The sequence below is a fragment of the Centropristis striata genome, chromosome 22 (assembly GCF_030273125.1).
Source record: "Centropristis striata isolate RG_2023a ecotype Rhode Island chromosome 22, C.striata_1.0, whole genome shotgun sequence".
NCBI lineage: Eukaryota > Metazoa > Chordata > Actinopteri > Perciformes > Serranidae > Centropristis > Centropristis striata.
Genome location: NC_081538.1, coordinates 16,625,132 through 16,642,817, shown reverse-complemented (window position 1 = coordinate 16,642,817; position 17,686 = coordinate 16,625,132).

The following is a 17,686-nucleotide window of genomic DNA, read 5'->3' as shown; positions in this document are numbered from 1 at the left end:
AGTGCAGGTGTACATACTGTATGTGTTTGGGTGTGTGAGCCCAAAGATGGGGCCGTAAGGGTCTCAAACTTTCGTCTTTGTCTTATTACTGTGCATGGATGTGTGTGTTCAAGTGTGTTTGTGTTTGCAGATCCTGTTATGTTAGAGACACTTCAGTGTTGTGACCGTTGCAGGCAGTGACACTGTTTGGACAGTCCCCTGACCTCAATCTCCCTGAGGCCAGGACTGTGCATGTGGATTTGGATGTAGTTGTATGTTTTCTGAATACACAAGGCTGTGTTGAACATTATCCCAATCCCTGCAGAAAAGTAGGACATATTTTTTTATTCAAGACATTTTATGACTGTCAGAGAGTATGATATGTGCCTTCACAAGACTAAACATACCTGAACATGTCTAATTTGTCTGCCAGCTCAATAATTTTTTCAGGTTATGATCTTACTTCAGAGGCACGTGGCACTTTTGACAACGCTTTAGGAGGAATACCTCTGGCACAGCAACCCTGCTACAATTTAGGGGGTTCCTGCTATGTTCCCTGCATGGGGTGCTATGTTTCCAGGGTTCTATGTTCCGGAGATTTATATGGCACATATTGGGAACATAACAAAGGGTCCTATGTTCCCCAGTTCTACATATGTGTTCTCCCAGAGTTTTTACAGGGCCCTGTGTTCCCAAGGTAAAAGGTAGAAAAAAGATAAAGTAATTTCTGCAGCATTTATAGAGTATTTTCTTGTCAATTATATGGCAGAACAGCATTTCTTTTGATGGAAAAACTTTTTTTTTTACAGTAAAATATCTTAAACATGAAATCAACAGTGCTAATATAATTTTACCGTAATATTAGAAAAAATTGCACCGTATTTATTACGGTTAAGTTCTGACAACCACAGCTGCCGGTATTTTACAGTAAAAACAACAGTTTTTTTTTTTTTTTTTTACAGTGTACTGTATGTTCCCCAGCTCTAATTAGTACATAATGTAAACCTGAAAAAATATGTTTCCCGGCTCTGTGTTTGCTGAACATGATGTGTGTGAGGTAGTGGTCAGGGTCAGAGGTTAATTAGATAGCTTTGGAATTAAAGCTATTTTTAAAATTTTTTAGAACGATTCTACCATTATTACCGAGTTAGAGAAAGGACTGGAAATTAGAAGAGAATGAAATAGATGGGGAATTATGTGTAATACAAATCCAAGGCCAGATTCTAACCAACAATGTTGTAGTTCATAGTTGGTATCCTGACGCCCGAGGGCCCCTTAGTTTCACTTAACACAAAGTGCAGCCGAGGCTGATGGGAGTGTCATCAACCATTGGGTATTTAGTCAAAAATGAAGTGTTTAAGAAGAAAATGACCTGATGAGGGTACTAATGGATGGCAAGTGACAACCTCATTTTAGTGCTGAAAGAAAGATTTGTGGTTCACCAAAGTCAATAGGATTCATCCTCTGAGGACCATGAAAGTCTGTTCCAAATTTCCTGCCAATCAATCTGACAGTTGATGAGACATTACAGTCTGGACCAAGGTGGTGGACCAATGGCCCAAAAAAGAAATTGACATTATTAAAGCCCCATTGCTGGCATTGGTACAATTTCAACAATAACAAGTGTTCACAGTGGTAACCTGGTGACTCTGGAAAACCCACAGACCTGGCTATGAACAGGTGTCATTGAAACGGCTTTCTACCAAGGAAATGTTCCGTTGTGTTCTATGGAATATCTAGAGTTACTGAAACTCTCTAAAAACATGTTGTTGATGAGTTGTAGCTAGTATATTTATCCTTCCCAGAAGTGTTTGACCAAAGTATAAATTTTCCACTTGCATGTAAGAGGAAAAACTGTACATTTGAATCAAGTTTGTCTGGTAGCCAGACTCTGTGATTAATGACACCATCCCTCTGTGAACCGCAGTAGAATTAATGATATTTCTTGCGGTGATCCATCTGCTTTAGAGACCGGACTTGCCATTTTTTGGTACTTTGAAAGATAAACACAAGGTTTTATGACCAAAACTGGGGCACTCAAGCTGTGAGAGAAACCGACGAGGTATTATTTAGAGTGACCGGGTTATGACTCCATTTCAACAGGGACTAAAATAACATTATGTCAGAGAGTTATGGGAACAGGAGTACTGTGGAGAGTATCTCGTCTCTCACATATCGTCTTATGTCCTCTGCTAGACATGGGAAACAGACCAGTCATGTAGGACATGCCACACTGCAAAAACACCTCAAGGTTTTTCTTTGTCAAATCCTAATCTGGAACTGTAAAGATTTTAAAATAACAAGCACACAAAAAAGATTCCTTAGAGGGCAAAATATATCATAACAAGCGTGAAATTGCATGAAATCTTTGCTGTAATAACAATTAGAAGTGTTTAAGTAATTTTTCAAGGTAATTTGAGATCCTGGAGGAATCAGCACTTTATTTTTCACAGATTTATGAAAACAATAGTGATAGCCACTAAATTCCCTATGAAGCCTGAAGTAGCAGCTATTACGGAAATCTATGTTGATGTGTTGGCTGCGTTTATCCTGCATTGGGGCCGTCAGACAGTCTGTCCTCTCTGTAGTGTTGCACGCAGGCTTTTTCACATGTCTCATTAAAAATATTTGTTTTTCTTCTTAAAACCTCCCCATTGGCTCAAAGTTGATATCATATATCCTACATATTGCCACCAGCTTAATCCATCTCACTTCCACTGAGAAATAATTTAGAGATTATCCTGGCAAACCGTTTTATATAAACACAGGAAAGGTTTAGTTAGTTTTTATCACTTGGCTCTCAGTTTCCACATGTCTGGACACTACGGAAGCCCTAAGTTCCCAAAAAATGTGTATTTTGAAAAGAAATGGCTGAATAGTTGCATGCCACATATTCTCATCCCAACTTGTCAGATACATAGACTGTATAAAACACTTCTGTATTACTTATGACTTCAATCACAATACCTGTTTACTGTTCTTTAATTCACTTCCGCATAGGCTTCACAGCTCAGGACCGGAGGTTGCCGCTTGGTCAGATACCGACACACTGGGCAGCCCTTTGCCTTGAGCAGTCGGGGGCCAAGACGTTAGAGAATTGGACTTGTTGCCGGTTCAAACCCAGAATACCTTAATTTCCCCATGATCAATAAAGGAATATCTTATCTTAGGACTTTCAGGTCAAGGCACCTAAACTCCACTGCTAGTGTGTGTTCACTGCTGTGTAAAGGGATGGGTTAAATGGAGAGGTTGAAAATATTCCCTGTAGAGGGACTAATAAGGCAATCTACTTCTGTGTTCAAAGAAAACATTACATTACATTTTTTTTTTTTTAACATTACATCTCATTTGGCTGACGCTTTTGTCCAAAGCGACTTACAATAATGGCATTCAACCTGAGGGTACTAGCCTTAGACCACAGGAATCAAGTAATTCATAAATTTAAGAGCCAACTTTAATCGCTACAGGAGTGCTTTTACGTTAAAGAAGAAGAGCATTTTTTTTTTTTTTTTTTTTAAGGCGACCATGACTTAACCGAGGTATTGTTGAAGAGGTACAGGCTGTCTGAGGTCCTGATGTCGGTGGGGAGCTCGTTCCACCATTTGGGAGCCAAGACAGAGAAAAGTCTGGAGGTGGTTTTGAGGCGAGTTGACCCACGCAGGGTGGGGGTTGCCAGCTGTTTGGCTGAATGTTCCTGGATGTAAGCAGGACCTGAACCATTAGCAGCAGAGTATGCCAGAGCTAGAGTCTTGAATCGTATCAGCCACCGGTAACCAGTGGAGGGATGGAGGAGGGGTGTTGTGTGTGAAAATTTGGGAAGATCAGAAGACCAATCGAGCAGCTGCATTCTGGATGAGTTGCAGAGTTCGAAGGACGGTTAACTTTATGCTATTTAACCCCTTGACTAAGGTTAGAGTAAAAGAACAGGGTTGGATTAAAAACAATTAATTCCACACTTAATTTAATCAGACTTGCAATTAGGTTACAGTTGTACAAACCATAAAAATAAAATGTTTCTTAGCAGGTCTGTAGAAAATGTATATTTACTTATGACACCAATTGAATTTGATCCTGTTAATGCTGTAAGGGAGAATGTTTTCTCAGAAAATGGGGTTCTTTCAAGTTTCCATTGCATGACTCCTCATAAAGAGGTCATTTATGGCGCTTTTACTGGCACTCCTTTGCTGTTGTTCTTATTCCTTTTGTGGAAATCAGAATATTGCATATCATCAGAAATTGTCAAAAGCTCTGCCATGCAAACACAACTGAAATCAGACACGGGGCGCTTTCCATTTTAAAGTGTGGATTCAGCCACGTTATATCCCAGTCATGCCCAGCAGGGTGAGTGGAGCCCACCTTGAACTCTTTGCCAGAGGAAAACAAAAGCATACAATCTGTATGCTCTGAAGGATTTCAAACCATAACATGACCCCGAACATTCAACACATACAAGGATTTGGACAGGTGTAAATCAGCAGTCAGCAGACTACTGAAACAAACAGGCCAGCTTTACTGAATAACAAACACCACACAGACTAATGACCTTTATTAAAATAGAAACCTGTCACAATAATTTAATTCCCCTTAAATTTATATTGGCTAAGGGGTGGAAAGAGAGGGGTGAAGAGGGGAGCACACAAAGACTCCTTTGATTATTCTTTTTTACATTTGGCTCATTCCTCTAATTCTGAAGGTCTTGGAGACATGTTTCGTTAGATGAAGCAGTAGACGGATCTTGTGGTGTGACTGATCACTTGGTATTAGGCGCCAAATAGTTAGTTAAGCTGCAGGGCGTAACGAAAAATCAATTGAAGATGGAAAACAAGGGAACTGTGATCGCTTTGCTGACCTTTGTCATCAACCTGACATTCATTTAGACTGTGAACTGGTTTTTATTCTGTTAATTTGTGTCCTGTGACTACCGTAGTGGTTTAGGTTGTGTCGCCCATCTATGATGACACAGATTTTCCGCTTCTGGTTCTGTAGCTTTGAGTTTGATATTTTGACCAACTTGGAAGTTGATGTCACCAGCTTGTATTTCAGCAACCAGTGTAGGGTTGGGTGATATGGACCAAAAGTCATCCTGATATATTTAGGTTGAATATCGAAATAAGTGAGAGAAAATGTTCAGTCAAAGCCAAATATGACAATGAAGATGTCACAAGTAGTTTTTTTGGAACCATTTTAGAACCATAAGTGAACATACATACTGTATAACAACAGGAGTAACTTTGTTTAAAATCAAAGCTCCATAGAGTGCACATTTAAATAAAAAAATATCTTAAATAAAAAAAAGCCTATGAAATAAAATGGGCCAATCTTTTTCTGAAATAAAAATATTTATATGAGAAAAGAATGACGAACATTACAAAATAACTAAATATGACAAACCCTAGTAAGGGCAGCATTTATATATAAAGAAAGAAAGAACATCTGCTATATCAATATATGCGATATGGTCTAATTCCATATCACACTTAAAGATATATCGATATATCTTTGATATCAATATATCGCCCAGCCCAACAGTGCATGCACAGGACATATCTGGAGCTGGAACAACACTGTTAGGGAAGTCAGCCCCGCCCCCTCCACTGCCCACATTAAGGGGGCGGGGGAAGATTTTGGCTTCATTTTTGGGGAGCTATCATGCCTTATCTTTATAAAGGCTATTTTCAAATTTTCAATATTTGCTGTACTTGATTGCGATAATTTAAAGCAAAAGAATGTGTAAGGAATAGTGTTTTGCCCCTTTAAGTTGCACTTTTGAATGTTGGGTAAGTTGGAGTTGCATCATGGATTTAAGGTGATTCGAACTCAAATCAAGTCCATTGTTCAGTTGTGTTGTTTCAGTGTCAAGCTGATTATTGCGGTTCTGTCCATGTAAATTAGACTTGACAGCTCACAATTGCAACATGTTGGCCAAAATTGTGAAGGAGACCTTAGGGGCTGTGTGTGTGTGTGTGTGTGTGTTCACATCCCGTCCAATAGGAAACCATTTCAGAGAAATCAACACTCCCTATGGACTCTATGTTCTCTAAAAAGCCCCATACATTGCTATACAAAGCAATGCTTTTCACCCACGTGATCTCAGTCTCTCTCGACACACACAGCCCACTTACTCATGCACTTATCGACCCAGTGGGTGGTCAATGCTACATTTAACTCCAGATGTTCACACTGCAGCTCAGAGCGGCCTCACAGTGCACCACATTTCACCTGCCAATCATCTTAGGGAAAAGCACCTTCTCATTTCCTCTACTTCCTCTTTTCTTGTCCCCTGAGTGTGTGTGCATGTGTGTGTGCGTACATACAGCCTTTACCGTGTACACAGTCCTCCCATTGTCACCCAATTAAATGTCTCCATGTGGGACAGCCTCTCTCAAACGCTGCCAGTGTCAATACTAAATGTACTATAGCTTAAAAATCCCTTAAGACTTTGAGTGTTTTCTTTTCCTTCCTGATCAAGCATCTGGCAATGCCTCTGTTTTTCTTTTGCCTTATAATCAAGGTCAAGGACCTCTGCCAGCAGTAATGCTGTGCGACACGCTGATAGAGAAGAAAGCATATTACAGGGAAATTATTGTGTACACTCTAGTTCCAGAAACATGGTTCAAGTTTTGTTTGACAGTATAAAAGCCCATTTGTGGTAACTTCTACTTTATGACTCTGGGAAGGCATTGGAAATTGACCATTGACTAATAATTGGTTAACTAGGTCAAGATTAGATGTTCCAAATACAAAGCAGTAAATCAGAAGCAAGAAATGTCACTTCAAATCTGCTGTTGTACAGCTTTGTAAACTCAATTTGTAAATGCAATTGTGTCCCCTGTTTAAAAACTGCTCATGACTGCAGCCTTCAGATGACCTGAGGACTAAATTTAATAAACTCGAATCTGTTTTGCAGCGTAATGGGAGACTTCCCACCATTAAAAAGAAGAACATTTGAAGAATGGCTCATCATACATAGATTCAAAACATATTGCAGAACATACCTATTTTGGGCAATACTGCAAGTTGGCCCCCCTGAGGACCATATTAGGACACGCGTCTTGGAATATGGCGTGTTTGAAAAAATGGTATTAGTGGATGCCTCAAAGCCGTTTTGTGGAATGTCTGATGTTGAAGGAAGCACTTGCTCTGGGTACGACCTGGCCCCCGAAAGTACTGTCTAATCCTCAGAAAGTCAGGGCTTTTGGCATGAGAGCTTGGTGAATGTATGTTTGACAGGGCTCCCACACGCAACCGATATTCTTGTATGTTTGTAGGTCTGACGACTGTTAAGTGCTACAAGTGTTATTATAATTATTTGATGGCCTCTCTTATTATGTTAAGACACAAAGCCCTAATTGCATAAACTGTTTTGTTTAACAGGCCCAAAGTGTCAGGGCCCCGTGGCCTTCATCTACAGAATGCCACTCAAAAAGACACAAGACTCAAAACAACTACAAAGAGACACAAAAAACTTCAAAGAGACACAAAAGAACTACAAAGAGACACAAAACAACTTCAAAGAGACACAAAAGAATTTCAAGAGACACAAATGAACTACAAAGAGACACAAAATAACTTCAAACCGATACAAAGAGACGCAACATGACTACTAAGAGACACAAAACAACTACAAAGAGACACAAAACAATTACAAAGCGACACAAAATAACTTCAAAGAGACACAAAATAACTTCAAAGAGACACAAAGGAACTACAAAAAGACGCAAAATAACTTCAAACTGATACAAAGAGACACAACATGACTACTAAGAGACACAAAACAACTACTAAGAGACACAAAATGACTTCCATGAGACAAAAAACGACTTCAAAGAGACATAAAATTACTTTAAAGAGATAGAAAAAGGAACAAAAACACTACAAAGGGGGCAAAACCTCCACAGACTCAAAATAACTACGAAATGATCAAAACAACTACAAAGTGACACAAAACAACTTACCAAAAAAATGACACAAAACAACTACAAAGTGACACAAAACAATTACAAAGACACACAAGACAACTACAAAGAGACACAGAAAAACTACAAAGGGACAAATAACGGCTACGATGAGACACAAAACAACTACAAAGGGGGCAAGACAACAACAGACTTAAAAAATAACTATAAAAGACCAAAACAACTACAAAGAGACACTAGAAGATACAGAAGCTAAACAGCTATAAAGTCTGCGTATCTTGATCCTGTGTCGAAAACATTGTGGGTTTGTATGTCTGTGCCCAGCGGCCTCTGTCTCAAAATGCGACCATGTGATTAACCCGCAATAGGAAAAGGAAACATAACTTTGAACATAGTGGCTGTCTACATGACAGGCAATACTGCAAGCATCCACAGCCACACTCAATACATAGAGCTGTGAGATAAATGCTCACATCAGCATGGTAACATGCTTGTAACGTTAATGCGAGAATGTTGATGTTTTACAGGTATATTTGTTACATTTGCTCATTAGCACTAACACAAAGTACAGCTGAGGCTGATGGGAAGGTCATGTATTTGGATATGAACTAAAAAAAAAGTATTGTCATTACACAATTTTGACTGCTAGATGAAAGAATGGGGGGGGGGGGGGGGTCCGGGGGTCCTTCTAATAATGTCACTCATTTTGTGAACTGAACTGAACTGAACTGAACTGAAGTGAGTAGAATCCAGAATCAGTAGGATGATTCATTCTCTGGGGACATGTAATATACATGTCCCCAGAGAATGAATTTAATGGCAATCCATGTAGACATGCTACTTTGAACTATTGCTTATTTCTAAGAAAATGTCCTTTCATGAGGCTGATACAAAAAGGGAATGTTTATTCCTCAAAGCTTCGTGGTGTAGGATCCCTTGGCAGACTGACTCGTGGTTATGTATTCAGAACATTTAGATTAATCACTTGATCACTCACCAGCTTACACACAATGAACATGGAGCCCCTAAGAGTTAAAGGCCTTGGGGCGGTTGCTCACTTCTCCCGTTTGATAATACAGCCCAACACATGCTCGATTTGAGTGAAGTCATCAAAGGAGCCAGTTTGTGTGTGTCAGTCCTGATTTAACTAAATGTTCTGTAAGAGCAAAAATAACAGCAGCTTCTGTGTCTCTGATGCATTCAGTTATGCAATATAATGCTATAATGTTTTCAAACTAAATTTCCTTCAAAAGGTGATGGCAGTTTTTGAAAAATCCAAAGAGGATACAAGGTGTATTTAACTCTTTATTAACCTGTATTAACTTGCTGCTGGCAGGAGTACCAGAAACAAATGGCAACCTCCGGGTCTGAGCAAGGAGCTAAACCAAAAAGTGCCTTAAGCTGCATTCTACTGAAAATTCCAGCAGGGGGTGCTGACGGTGGCTGCAGAAGCATTTGGGTCCATTCATTTCAATACAAAATGAGAAAACTTCTCCCTTGATTTATTACCTCAGAAATGTTTTGGTCACTATGGTCTAAATCACTAGTAAAACTATTCTTCAAGACAATTTGATGTTAATAGTGTAAATATTGCTCCCATTTAGAAGAAAATAGAAGATGAAGAATCATATGATTTGGGGCGTGACTACCTTTGATAACATGTCAATAACAAGGTGGAAGAAAGAGAAGAGAAGAGAAGAAAAGCAATGCATATCCACGGCAACGTGTCAATAAAGCTATTTATATATATATATATATATATATATATACCGTTTACTGGTTTGTTCTCGACCCACTCACACTGTATTTTCACTTAATGACTTTAAAATATAAAAAATGAATTTGAAAATAATTTTTTAAAAGTCTTGTTCAGCGTTCGTTAGGATTTATAGACACTCCTGCGTCAGTGCCGTCAGTTCCCTCTCGCTCCTCCACAGTCCAAGTATGGTCTGCTCCCCGTTTCAGAAACAAGATGGCGGCACAAGATGGTAACAAGAGTGTAACAATGAACTTGATGTCTCAAACAGGCAGTCCACAAACCAATGGGTGACATCACGGTCACTACATCCATTATTCATACAGTTTATGGTCAGAACTTAGCAATATGCTTCTATGGACGGGTGCAGTAAAAAATATTCATTATCAGTTTAAGTGTATGCTTAAGAAGTGAAGCCATTCTTTTCTCTTTTCAAAATCACCAAACCTCTTTGACAAATATAGTAATTTTACCTGGCAGAATGCAGGAGTTGCTGGTCTACTGCTGCCTCGATCCATTACACAAACGAACTGGCTTTGATGAGAGCTTCATTTCCCCTCGTGTAAACTTTTCCTGTGCCAATATACTAAATATAGCATGCAATTAAACTATTGATTTTTTTCTTTTTAAAGGTGGGTAAAACATGTTTAGCTGCTACAGTACATTGCATAGCTTCCTTGCCAGCTCTTCTTCCTGCTTGTCCAAACTGGGGGGGGTGCCCACTTAACGCCATCTACTGAAGGTAATACTATACTACTATGCTACGACTATGGATAAGTACTTCATACAACCTCACTTCAAAAAAGTCTACACTGTCCCTTTAAGATAAGTCATTAATCTATTTCAGCCTAATACTTTTCTTAACCTAAAGCTGAAAACTTCTCACAGGCCTACATAATGCTTCATGTTTGTTGTTTATTGTTTGATTCCTGATAAAAAAAAAACCCCTAACATTCACACTTGACTTGCTACAATCACACCCCGGCTGCTGCGGCTTGATAATGACAGCCTAGAAGAAAAATGTTTTATTTTGGAAATCACTTCCATCTTATCACCTGATGTCTGGAATTCCAGCCAAATCACTTCAGAAATCTTTGAGATATCTAGAGAACAAACACATAAATATGGGTGGAAACAAAAACTCTTTTGAACTTTGTTTGAAGTTTGATGGCTTAGAAGCAGTTTACTATGATTTAGACCTAATGGTCTCCCGACAGAAATACGGTAACAACAATAAGCTTGATTGACAGCTGCAAAATCTCGTTGACACCTCTTATCCCTGTTGTGATCCTGCCATCTGTATTCACTCGTGACCTCTGACCCTCAGAATGTCAGCAGGCTCTAGGATTGTAAAAAAAAACAGTTTTCAGTGGTGTAGTTCAACATAGGGCTCTCACGCAATGCTCAGGTATCAGGATTGAGAAGAAAAACCTCTTGAAGTTCATCTTTACATCTGTCAAGTTGGTTTTATTCAACGCTGAAAGAATCCTATTTCCTCATTATAATCCAGAGTCTTTTCTTGCTTGTCAAGCATGCAACAAGGATATAAGTTAAGACCCAAACACCCAGGACAGCTATGCTATCTATTGCCATATTTGTCATAGGGTGTGTACGTAAGCATGGAATTCTCTTTCAATGGATCTTTTCCTTTTGAGGTCTGGTAGCATGACTCGTGGAGCTGAGAAGGAATGTCACAAAAAGTTATAGAATCCTTCTTTTATGGCTAGAAAACCATTAAGGAATCTAGTTAAAGATGTTCATCTAAGCTTTTACCTTCATATGATCCTTATTTTATAGCAATGCTGTAAACCAGAACATGTAAGGGGAAGGTTTAGGAGTGGTTCTCTCTTGCTACAAGCTCTGTGCAACTACATAACCGTTCTGGCTGCTCTTACAATAACCTTTGCCATGTCCCCTTTCTAATACTGTCTGGAGCTGCATGTTGGTGTGACATCACAGATTAGACTAATTGGCTGTGTCTGCACGTTTAGCTCTGGCTGTAGGACAAGTGACAAAAAAAGGCAATAGGAGACAGGAGGCTATAATCAGAGCCTGATTTTATTGGCTGATATTGGCCTAATGAAAGAGATTGCAGTATTTATTAGATAGGTGTCAGTATTTATGTTGGCAATGTGAAAGCTTTTTAAAAAAAAATTAAATGCAGAAATGGTGCCTTGTTGCTATTTATTATTTATTTATGTATTCATTTATTATTTATTTAAATGGTCAGCAATTATCTGATACTGGACATACAGTACAGATGTATATTTAGCTCTTTTTTTTAAATTAATTCAAATGTTCAACAATTGACTGATACTGAACACACTGTACTGATGTATAATTGGTTATTAATTTATTAAACATATTCCTTATTTAAATGGGCAGCAATTGACTGAACATGCAGTACTGATTTTATTTTCAGCATTTTTAATGTTTTTTTTATTTAATCGTTATTTAAATAGTCAGCATTTATACTGCACATACAGTACTGATGTTTATTTAGCTATTCATTTATTAAATGTATTATTTATTTATAAATGGTCAGCAATTGACTGAAACTGAACATGCAGTCCAGATTTTTTCCTCAGCATTTTATTTTATTTTTTATTTCATCTTTATTTAAATAGTCAGGAATTTATACTGAACATACAGTACTGATGTTATTTAGTTATTTTAAGGCATAATTTTGCAGGAAGAAATGCATGTTTTTGGAGGGCATTTATGAATTCAATGTCAATTTTGCAGTCCTAAAACCCCAACATTTGGTAGAATAAACAGTTTGGGCAACACCAAACCATGTGGATAATTTAAATTTGTGACGGGAAATAATCATATCAAAAGTATTTTTGAGCATCAGTATTTTTTGTCAGTAATTACAGAGATGTTTACTGCTGCTAAGGTGCACTCAGAGAGCACCAGTCTGCCTGAGGGTTAGGTTTCTTTAATTCGTTAAAATTTGCCCTTTAAACCTAAAGCACTTTAAATGTAAGCACACATTCAGTCAGCACATTGAAGGTGTTGCAGATCTGCTCTCCTCTGCAGCCTGACAAGTGGTAAGCTCCTCTTGGAATAAGAGATTACTGCCTCAAATCCCAGCTCTGCATGTATGTACATCTCCTTAAATCAGCTTTACCCTTCTGTAAAACCCCTGGGTCATTAGAGACGAGCACATTCTGCTGCTCCCACCTATCCCTCCCCCGCCTCAAATTAATAACAAATCAAACACCCCTTATGTTCTGCATGAATGGGCTTTAGTAGTGCGTGTCTGATCACACTTCTATGTGGTGGGAAACAATGGGGAGAAAGCATCTCTTGCCTGAGGATGATGGGGTGGTGGGAGGCACAGAGGGGTGATGGATAATCATGGGAGGTCTAATTCATGTTGTCACATTTTTTGACAAGCTTTGGTGAGAAATAATCAGCAGTGAATGACCTCATGACTTGGCTGACATGTCTGACTGGCTTTGTGCCCGTTATCATTGTCGTCAAAATCTGTTGGCAACAAAATATGCAACGGTAAAACTTCAAAAGGAAATTATCTTCTGCAAGAATACAACTGTCTCATCGGCGTAAATCTTTAACAAAAGCGGCGAGGTAGAAAACAGGTTCACAGGACAGTGAGTTCTGTAGGGTACTTTTGGGTACATTGATGTGGCACCTAGAAAAGCAACTGTAGTGTCAGTGATGATACAAATCTCCTTTTGACTTCATAAGCATACAAAAGTAATACTAGCATAGTCCAAATGTTTTACTTTAAGAGCTCTTGAAGTTGAACTACTAAACTCCTGCTGTACTTTGCCTCAATTCCTGCTTGTAATACCATTTAATTTCAGATGTTACAAAAAACATGTAGAAGTCATCATTATCGAGTGTTGGTATTAGTTGATACCCCCCCCCCCCCCCCCCCCCCCATCATTTATGTTTAGCCTCGTGCCTCAAAGTGTCAAAGTGTCACAGATAGTGTTGCCTGCAGTTTAGACTGGAAGCAACGGTGGCCCAAATCCGTTTTTTTTTCTTCCAAATAAGACCTGGGCCACTTTCGTAAGTGGTCTGAAGAGTCACATTACATCTTATGGGACTTTTGCACCACTCTGGAGCAGACATTAGGTGGCCCGGGGGCCACATCCGGCCCATTGACTGTCCCTGTCCGACCCACATGAGGTTACACCGAAATAAGGAATCGATACGACTGTAGTGCTTTTATTTTGAAGGCGATTTACGTATACGCACCTGCACAGAAATGCATTCCACATCGAGTTGGTTTCTGACTGCACACTGCTGTCAGTCAGCCTCCGCTTGTTTTCCCTGTTCTTGTATTTACTAAGTGTTATGATAAGAACGCGTTAGACCCGCTTTCAAAATAAAAGCAAACATGAAGCTTTCAAAATAAGAGCACATGGATGTATTAGCAGAGTCCACCACAGAATTTTCAAGAAGACTGTCAAAATATGACGCCTTGAATAATTCAGAAGAACCTTTATTTACCTTTACAATAATTAATTAAAATATACAATGATTAAGATGGAAGAGTGGCACCAAATTTAGGCTTTTAGGGCAAAACATCTTCTCCAGGGGGGTATGCAACAGGTCTTCCCTATTTGTACAGGTCCCGCCATCATAGTCTCAAAAAATCCTGTGGGAAACACTGGTTCTAAAGCATGTTTTACAGTTGAGTGTCTTTTATACTTTCTAAATTGCTAATTGATATTTACACACCATCCAGGGGACAAATAACCCTTTGCTGAAAAAAATCCTATAGTACTGTGTTTACTGCATAACATACATGCTCTATATGGTTTTTGTGGTTTGAATATATGTTGTGTTTAAAATCAATGGAAAAGTGAGATAATGATTGGAGTTTTTACTATTTTCTTACTGCTACATTTGACTTGCTCCACATTAACATACTTATCATAACATGTATTCTTACCAGTAGCAGCTTAAAACCATATAATTTACTGCATTTTATCAAGAGAGGAAATTAATATTGAGCAGAGTTAAGTTCAGAGTTTTGGTCCGGTCCTCTGCAACCTTTACAGTATCTCATGTGGCCCCTTGGGAAAATTAATTGCCCACCTCTGCTCTACATCGATAAATCGTCACAATTCTGCGCTGGTGGGGGCAGAAGCCACTCTGACTCTGTGAGTACACAATCAATTTTCCACACACACCTCCTCAGACGTTCCATGAAAAGCCATTGTAAAAAATGTTGCTGTCTTTCTCCTCGTCCTTCTTCTCGGTATACTCGGTATGAGCAGATGATATATCATCTGCTCATAACTTCACCGACTTCCACCATAAACGCTGACTTCAGTAGCTTCCAGTCAGATCAGGACTGTGAGCAGTTCACACTAGAGTCTGATATAGACCACATTTAAATAATAATTTGCCAAACAAAAACATCGGATCTGAGCAAAAAAACAGAATTGAGCATTAAGACCTGCCGTGTGAACGCAGCATAAGGCATGAAACTGCATTGCTAGCTGGTATGTTTTGTGTTAAGTATTAAGTATTATCCCTCATTCTGTGCAATGCATTTTCTTCATGTGATTGGTGTGACCACTGATGCCCATTGGCAGCTTTAGAAAGAAGCCCTTACTTTTTCATTTTGTTTGTTTGACACCAAAGATTTATCTTGGAAATATCTGGACGTGACATTGCATGTTCACCCAGTGGTCCAAGAACCAGTTCTGTTTAACTTTTCATTGGGTTTAAAGGTGGATATTTTCTTTACAAGCCCAAAGATCAAATCTTCCCAAGACACTGGTTTAAAAACCAACATGTGCAGTATGCCTTCTTCACAGCAGCAGTAGTGCCCTGACCCTGTGAGGCAGGGGTCGGCAACCCGTGGCTCCGGGGCCACATGTGGCTCTTCAGGTCATCTGCAGTGGCTGTGACAAAGAAATTATATGAAATGAAACGAATGAATGAAATTAATTAATTAGTTACATTTTAATTTTCATTCATCATTGGTGTAGGCCCAAAGTAGTTTGTGTTCTACAATTGTAAAAATGTGTAGCTTATATAAAGCATTAAAAAAATGTTTCAATATGCATTATAGCTTTTGAAAGTCTACGGCCTGGTGTCTAAACCTCATTTGCACTCGGATCCTCGCTGCATTCTGACAAAATCATATTAATATATGCTCATTATTACCTATAGTAATGTTGGTAGCATAGGTTAGACTTAGTAGGCTGTTAAATCTTCATTGTAAGGCCCAAAATAAAGTTTGTGGCTCCATTACAACATTTTTTTTGTTCTTCTGGTAGGGGTGTGACGAGATTAAACTAAAAATCTGTGACGAGATTTGTGAGCTATTCAAACTTCTGTTTGTGACCTGTGGGGGCAGTAAAAGGAAAAGAAGAAGAAGAGTAGAAGAAGGAGGGGAAGCAGCAAGCAGCCAGAATGACGTCGCGGGGGCTGGCGGCTCGTTAAGAAGAGTAAGAACAAATCGAAGCAGCACATTCCTGCTGCAGCAGTCTCTCCCAGCTGCAGAGCCAGACTCTGCTAACAGGCTAACAGTTAGCTCTGTAGCAGTACAGTGTGTATGTGTTGCTGCAGCAGGAGGTGTTCACTTAGTGATCTCTGTTTGTTTACAACAAGCACCGGACACTCTGTGCACAGTTAGCGATGCCGGTTAATTTAACATCACAATGTTTATGATCAGCGGAGACGCTGTGCATAATTAGCCATGCTGCTTTGTTTATGATCAGCTGCTGACGTTGTGCACAGTTAGCGATGGCGGCCACAGTTGCGTCTCCCGTGTTTAATCCATCGCTTATGTGATCACGGTCGAAACTGTCGCTAAGCGGTTACGCGACGATGGAAAACCATACGTCACCTTCAGAGTCTCTAAATCCCTCTTTTTGTAATGGAGACACGCAGAGTGAGCGGACATTTGAGAGGGCGTGGCCTGAGACTTTCCCGGTGGCCACTTTTCCACCTAAAGGAAACACGGCTTATATTGTTTGCACTTGAAAAAAAAGAGAAATATTTTATTTTATTTTATTTATTTTTAAATTTTATTTTTAGTTGCAATTTGTGGAAGAAGAAGTTTATTAAAAGCTCATGCTTACATCATGCATGTAAAGAGTTGTAATAAAACATTTCAAAATGCATGTGCAACTCGGTTAAATAAAAGTCTGTTGGTCCAGTCATATATTGTGTCATTGTAGTTTCTTAAAATCTCGTCTCGTCTCGTGAGTCACACCCCTATCTTCTGGCCAACAATTGCTTTTATGTTAGTAAAGGTTCCTGACACCTGCTGTGAGGGTTTGTTTGATTAAAAAAACACACCGTATATATCTATAAAAAAATAAATAAATGAAAAGTTATTTTTTCTTGTCCATTTGAAACAACCCAGTTGAGAAACGGTAACTCACTGCTATTACCTAAGATGACTCTTACCTCATGGTGACCCGGGACATGTGCTGCTGTCACGCTATCTGTTATTTATCGCTCCTTTCACTGGAAAGTCTTCCTTGTCATCTTCTGATTGGCTGAGTCTTCCTGTCTTCTCACATACCATCCAACAGACAACATACCTTTACTCTTAACACACAGATCTGTGATCTGCAGTAACCTCTTTGGAATTTGATAATGACTGATGCATATCTTTGTCAATCACATTGCCTCTGGTCTGTTTCTGTGTCACTGCACATTCAGGGATTTGCTTAATTTGATTTTTCACGTTCTCTGTTTATTTTACGCCGCTGTTCTGTCTGATGTGTCTCTTTAAATTTCTGTTGCTCTGTCTTGGCTGATCTCCTGTTTCGATCTCAGATATGAGGACTTTTTGTGAAAGCTGCATTCTTATGTTGGCATGAAATCAGATTTGTTTCTGTTCTTTTCAAAATGTCACATTAATTGCCCTATTTTTATTTTTATTTTTTTACATTTTCTTTGTCAGTGCTTATGATGCAGTCATGGAAAAAATATTAGACCACCCTTTTTTTCTTCAATTTCTTGTTCATTTTAATGCCTGGTACAACTAATTTGTTTGGACAAATATAATGATAACAACAAAAATAGCTGA